General features: G+C 49.0%; 1 pseudogene; it reads right to left on the reverse strand.

The window, feature by feature from the left end:
- Positions 1 to 7500, reverse strand: part of LOC143023948 (uncharacterized) — a 23653-nt pseudogene that overhangs the window by 9573 nt on the left and 6580 nt on the right.

A 7500-nucleotide genomic window follows, 5' to 3' on the forward strand; every position in this document is an offset into this window, starting at 1 on the left:
GATATTCAAATAAAAGCACTCGCACACAAGCACACGCATATGTACACGCGCGCATAAAAAAAAGAAAAAACGCGAACTCCATTGTCTCCCGAGACAATATATATACATACATACATACACACACACACACACACACATATATATATATATATATATTATATATATATACACATACATACATACATATGTGTGCGTGTGTGTGTATGCACACACACGCACACACACACACACACACACACACATATATATATATATAAATATATATATATATATATATATACATATATTATGTATATATGTATGTATGCACGTGTGCACACAATAAAGTCATTCATACATACTGTTACCGTTTAGCTTTTGGGTGACCACATCTGTGTTCTTGTTTTCGGTTTGCTTTCCGGGCTCCCTCGCGCCTCGCCAATCGGGGAACTTGGAGGACCCGCAGAGTTCAGACGCCCGACCACACGACTTCAGGAAACCAGACGTCGCTTGGATCCCTGGCTATAAGGTTAGTGACTTTGCCAGTTAGAGAGCACGTGTGTACTCGTCTAAATGCAATACATAGAATAAGAGCTATATTCGCATAGTCTTGTTTGTAGTCAAAGATAGCTTTAAATTTGCTTACGCTCCCTGATTGCAATGTTTCTTCTTCTTCCAGACAGAAGGGGCGTTTAATGGAAATTGACGTCGCCCGGCAGCTTGCAGGCACCATGGAAAGTAAAGTAAGTGACTTTGTCTAAATAAGATCACGTATGTATTTACACAATATAGAAGATAAAATGTATAGTCTCAGACTTTCATATCTGTGCTTTCATTGGCTTTGAAATCACTTATGATGTCTGACTGTACTATTTTATCTCCTATATTGCGTCTGCGTGTTTGCGTGTATGTGTGAGTCTGTGTGTGTCTATGACACGCGTGTCACATGCTGCATGTGATTTTCTCGTGGGATGCGAGATGTGTCGTGTGATGCGTGCATGTGTGTCATAGTCCCGCGTGATGAGAGCGCATGCCTGATCTCAATCTGCTTATGAGCATGTTTGAATGCTTGTGGCAGTGAATGGAGTCCTGGTCACTCCAGCGTCCCGGTAGGCAGGCGATCGTTCCACGGTCGCCCCAGCGTCCCGGTTGGTAGGTGACAAGGAGTTGCTCCAGCGTCCCGGTAGGCACGTGTCCGGTCCCTGGTCACCCCAGCGTCCCGGTAGGCAGGTAACTGTGTGTTTGAGATTGTGTGCCTCTTGGTGTGTTTGACTGCATACATGTGTGAGTGCCTGTATGAGTGTTTGTATGTGTGACTGGCTGAGTGCATGCTTGAATGCTTGTGAGTGTTTGAAGTGAATGGAGTCCTGGTCACCCCAGCGTCCCGGTTGGCAGGTGACAAGGAGTTGCCCCCGCGTCCCGGTAGGCAGGTGTCCAGTCCCAGGTCACCCCAGCGTCCCGGTAGGCAGGTAACTGTGTGTTTGAGGGTGTGCCTTTGGTATATTTGACTGCATACATGTGTGAGTGCCTCTGTGAGTGTTTGTATGTGTGACTGACTGAGTGCATGCTTGAATGCTTGTGAGTGTTTGAAGTGAATGGAGTCCTGGTCACCCCAGCGTCCCGGTAGGCAGGCGATCGCTCCACGGTCGCCCAAGCGTCCCGGTTGGCAGGTGACAAGGAGTTGCCCCCGCGTCCCGGTAGGCAGGTGTCCGGTCCCAGGTCACCCCAGCGTCCCGGTAGGCAGGTAACTGTGTTTTTGAGGGTGTGCCTTTGGTATATTTGACTGCATACATGTGTGAGTGCCTGTATGAGTGTTTGTATGTGTGACTGGCTGAGTGCATGCTTGAATGGTTGTGAGTGTTTGAAGTGAATGGTGTGAGTGTTTGAAGTGAATGGTGTCCTGGTCACCCCAGCGTCCCGGTAGGCAGGCGATCGTTCCACGGTCGCCCCAGCGTCCCGGTTGGCAGGTGACAAGGAGTTGGTATGTTTGACTGCATACATGTGTGAGTGCCTGTATGAGTGTTAGTATGTGTGACTGCCTAGGTGCATGTTTGAATGCTTGTGAGTGTTTGAAGTGAATGGATTTCCTGATCACCCCAGCGTCCCGGTAGGCAGGCGATCGTTCCACGGTCGCCCCAGCGTCCCGGTTGGCAGGTGACAAGAAATTACCCCCGCGTCCCGGTAGGCAGGTGTCCAGTCCCTGGTCACCCCAGCGTCCCGGTAGGCAGGTAACTGTGTGTTTGAGGGTGTGTCTTTTGGTATGTTTGACTGCATACATGAGTGCCTGTTTGAGTGTTAGTATGTGTGACTGGCTAAGTGCATGTTTGAATGCTTGTGAGTGTTTGAAGTGAATGGAGTCCTGGTCACCCCAGCGTCCCGGTAGGTAGGCGATCGTTCCACGGTCGCCCCAGCGTCCCGGTTGGCAGGTGACAAGGAGTTACCCCCGCGTCCCGGTAGGCAGTTGTCCAGTCCCTGGTCACCCCAGCGTCCCGGTTGGCAGGTATCTGTGTGTTAGAGATTGTGTGCATTTTGGTATGTTTAACTGCATACATGTGTGAGTGCCTGTATGAGTGTTTGTATGTGTGACTGGCTGAGTGCACGTTCGAATGCTTGTAAGTGCTTGCAATGAATAGAGTTCTGGTCACCCCAGCGTCCCGGTAGGCAGGCGATCGTTCCACGGTCGCCCCAGCGTCCCGGTTGGCAGGTGACAAGGAGTTGCCCCAGCGTCCCGGTAGGCAGGTAACTGTGTGTGTGAGATTGTGTGCCTCTTGGTGTGTTTGACTGAATACATGTGTGAGTGCCTGTATGAGTGTTTGTATGTGTGACTGCCTAGGTGCATGTTTGAATGCTTGTGAGTGCTTGCAGTGAATGGAGTTCTGGTCTCCCCAGCTCGGCTGGATACTGATTCGCGAAAGTAGGCTTATCTAGCAGAGAAATAATAACATTTAGGTATACAAATGACAAGTACCATGTTTTCTAAACCAAACAATAGCGTAATAAGAATGTAAGTGAAAACGAAAAAATGGGAAAATAGTGTTTATATTTTTCAGGATGGACTATGCATCTGTGTCTAATTTTTACAAAGTAATGAGTTAGTGAATTTTGTAGTTATAAAAGTAAAATTGATGAATGCTATATGAATTATGTTCATGCGCCCAATGAGTCACTTTGAAATTCTAGCTGTCCATACAGTACACAAATGATAAGCATAAGAAATATAACAAATATAGAATGTGAGAGTAGTTGTATATGAAACATACATGTTTATGCATATGTATAAACATGATGAATACTATATAGATTATGATTATGCATCCAATAAGTTACTGTGAATTTCTAGCTTTACATACAACATACAAATGATAACTTAAGAAATATAGCAAATATAGAATATATGAGATTATGCAAATATATGTATATGCATGTATTGGTGAATCGTGGCCGTGAGATTATTTTCACAGGCATGCTTTTCTAATTATGACAGCTGAGAGGAAAGGGGAAGAAGTAAATCTCCAATATTCATTGGGAGCCTGAATTGAAGAGAAGAGACATAAAGCTGAAGAAAAAGTGGTAGCTGACCTTTCCACGATAAGAAAGGTGACAAAACGACTTTAGACGCTCTTCATAGGGCATATTACGAGTACGATTAGTGTTTGCAATGCAGATGGTGTAGATTGACCAAGAATCCTATGACAGGGCAGACAGAAAAACTGAAATGTCAGCCGTTTGTTTGCAGTTAAGTTGATATAAATGAAGCAAGAATATTAGGACAGAAAAAGAAGAGAATATTCAGCTTTCTGTATTACTGAGGCCGGGGTCGGGCCCTGACACTGTTGTCAGTCTTATACGGGCGCACAATTCCATTGTATCTTATCACAATGGAATTAGGGGATATACACGGGTACAATATACTCGTATCACCAATTTCGTTCCTTTTCTATTTTCTCAAGTAAAAATACCTTTGCTGAGTAGTAGCACCATTTACAGACCCTTCACAATACATGTAAATAGTATTATTCTCTAGTAGTGTAAAGACTTTTCAAGTACAATCTATTTCGGTCCATGTATGTTGCAGTCACTTTCATTTAACTTGTCTAGCAAATATGTAGGCTATGCGTGGTTAACTGCACACCCATGAGTATACACGTAGCTTATGTGTTTATGTGCCTTCACACAGTATCTAATACAGCGAGGCGTCAGGAATTTCCAACGGGGACTTGCGCCCCCTTTGGGAAAAGAAAACAACATCAGCAAATTCTCTAATTATATTTCTTATTTTCTTAACGAGAGCATGGTCAAATATCGAGAAATTGATAAAAAAAAAAATAATGCAAAAGTATTGCCTTATAACTTTAGTTTTCTATAGTCTATCATAACGCCGCTCACCATTTTCTGTACTTGTTGACCTCCTTCCATATCCTTCGGAAGCCTTGGGACGGGAGGTGTGAACACATCCTGGACGTGGTAATAGCTGCTCTTTTCTCACATTCATTCAATCAAGGCTATTCCTATGCTCTATCTCACTTGTTATATTTACCTAAAAATAGTAAGTAGGCATTAGTTTATTGGTGAATTGAAATCCGTTTGTATTTCGTCAGTGATTAGTTGTGGTGTTTACGATCATGTATAATTGTAGTCACTAGCAGTGTCTACGATTTCTTTTTTTTTTTATTATTACTTGAGGACAAAACATCCTGCTCTTGAAGACAAGACCAACGTTTTCTTTGAAAAAAGAGGAAAAAACGACGAAGAAGAAAATCCTTGAACCAAACTAAGTTGGACAGTACTGAGTTATTTCGACAACAAACTTCAAAGTTTAATGACGCTTCCTGTGAGATCGCCGTGTTGACTGCAAAGAGCAAGAAGAACCATAAGATCGGAGATTCTCTCATAAAACCAAGTCTACTTCGTCCAGCAAAACTCGTTCTGGAGAAAGAGTGCAAACAAGCTTTCCCAGAATTGACTATCAAACTATACAGTTAAGGAAAGGATCGATGAACTGTCTCAAGAAACCAAAGATTAAATTCTCGACCATTCTCCTGTTTTTGCCATCCAATGTAACGAAACGACCGACATCGCCCAGTGTTCTTACCTACTGGTGTATGCTCGTTTCGTGTTTGGCAACTGTGTAAAAGAGGAAATACTGTTCTGGCACCTAATGAAATGTTGTACAAGAGCAACAGCTATTTTTCATGATGTATCAAACTTTTCGGGAAACAAACTTTGGTGGAGTTCGCTGCTGGTATGGGTGTGTACAGATGTAGTTCCAGCCATGCTTGGTCTGCAGACTGGATTCATCACAAGGGAGAAAGAAAAAAAATCCACCTGTTGTAGTTACATACTGCATCCTTCGTTGTGAAACCTTAAGTGTTGAAATAAGGGATCTCTTTAACATGACTGTCAAGGTCCTCAACTTGACCAAGTGTGGAGCCTAAACAGTCGGCTTTTCAAACTGTTGTGGAAAGATATGGAATCTGAAGATGAAGCCTTGATTTTTCACACGAACGGACGATGACTCTCAAGGGGGAATAGGTTTGGACAACTTTATGAACAACGAGAAGTAGCAATATTTCTAGATTCTCATCTGGAGGTAGGGCTACACGACAAGTTCGGGTTCGGGCCTGGGCCTGGGCTCGGGCTTGTGCCTGGGTTCGAGCTTGGGTTCGGGTTCGGGCCTGGGCCTGGGCTCGGGCTTGTGCCTGGGTTCGGGCTTGAGCTCGGGTTCGGGCCTGGGCTCGGGCTTGGGCTCGGGGCCTGGGCTCGGGTTCGGACTCGGGCCTGGGCTCGGGCCTGGGCTCGGGCTCGGGCTCGGGCTCGGTCCTGGGCTCGGGCCTGGGCTCGAGCTCGGGCGTGGGCTCGGGTCGGGCCTGGGCTCGGGTTCGGGCTCGGGCTCGGGCCTGGGCTCGGGCCTGGGTTCGAGCTTGGGCTCGGGCCTGGGTTCGAGCTTGGGCTAGGGCTCGGGCTCGGGACTGGACTCGGGCTCGGGCTCGGGCTTGGGCCTGGGCTCGGGCCTGGGCTCGGGCTCGAATCTGGGCTCGGGTCTGGGCTCAGGCCTGGGCTGGGGCCTGGGCTTTGGTTCAGGCTCGGGTCTGGGCTCAGGCACTGGCCCGAGCCCTAGCCTAAGCCCGCGCCCAGGCCCGAGCCTGACCCTAAGCCCAGGCCCGAACCCAGGCCTGAGCCCGAGCCCGGGCAAGAGCCCGAACCCGAGCCTGGGCAAGAGCCCGAGTCCGAGCCCGAGTCCGAGCCCGAGCACGGGGAAGAGCCCGAGGCCAGGCCCAAGCCCGAACCTGAGCCCAGGCCCGAGCCCGTGCAAAGCCCAGACCCAAGCACAGGCCCAAACCCAGACCAGAGCCCAGGCCCGACCACGAGCTCAGGCCCGAACCCGTGCCCGTGCCCGTGCCCAGGCCCGAGCCCGAGCCCAGGCCCAAGCCAGATCCGGGGCCCAAGCCCAAGGCGGGGACCAAGCCCGAGCCGAGGCCCGAGACCGAGCCCAGGACTAAGCCCGAGCCCAAGTCTAGGCCCAACCACAGACCCAAGCCTAGGCCCGAGCCCAGGTCCGAGCACAGAACCGAGTCCGAGCCCGGGCCCGATCCCGAGCCCGACCCCGAGCCCGAGCCCAGACCCGAGCCCGAGCCGAGCTGGGGAGACCAGGACTCCATTCACTGCAAGCACTCACAAGCATTCAAACATGCACTCAGTCAGTCACACATACAAACACTCATACAGGCACTCACACATGTATACAGTCAAACACACCAAGAGGCACACAATCTCACACACACAGTTACCTGCCTACCGGGACGCTGGGGCAACTCCTTGTCACCTGCCAACCGGGACGCTGGGGCGACCGTGGAACGATCGCCTGCCTACCGGGACGCTGGGGTGTCCAGTAAATCCATTCACTTCAAACACTCACAAGCATTCGAACATGCACTCAGCCATTCAAACATACAAACACTCATACAGGCACTCACACATGTATGCACACAATCTCTAACACACAGATACCTGCCTACCGGGACGCTGGGGTGACCAGGGACTGGACACCTGCCTACCGGGACGCCGGGGATAACTTCTTGTCACCTGTCAACCGGGATGCTGGGGCGACCGTGGAACGATCGCCTGCCTACCGGGACGCTGGGGTGACCAGGACTCCATTCACTTCAAACACTCACAAGCATTCGAACATGCACTCAGTCAGTCACACATGCTAACACTGAAACAGGCACTCATGTATGCAGTCAAGCATACCAAAAGACACACCCTCAAACACACAGTTACCTGCCTACCGGGACGCTGGGGTGACCAGGGACTGGACACCTGCCTACCGGGACGCGGGGGTAATTTCTTGTCACCTGCTAACCGGAACGCTGGGGCGACCGTGGAACGATCGCCTGCCTACCGGGACGCTGGGGTGACCAGTAAATCCATTCACTTCAAACACTCACAAGCATTCAAACATGCACCTAGGCAGTCACACATACTAACACTCATACAGGCACTGTCACATGTATTCAGTCA

This window comes from Oratosquilla oratoria, unplaced genomic scaffold, assembly GCF_046742065.1.
Source record: "Oratosquilla oratoria isolate Oo_2021 unplaced genomic scaffold, ASM4674206v1 SCAFFOLD72, whole genome shotgun sequence".
NCBI classification, from domain to species: domain Eukaryota; kingdom Metazoa; phylum Arthropoda; class Malacostraca; order Stomatopoda; family Squillidae; genus Oratosquilla; species Oratosquilla oratoria.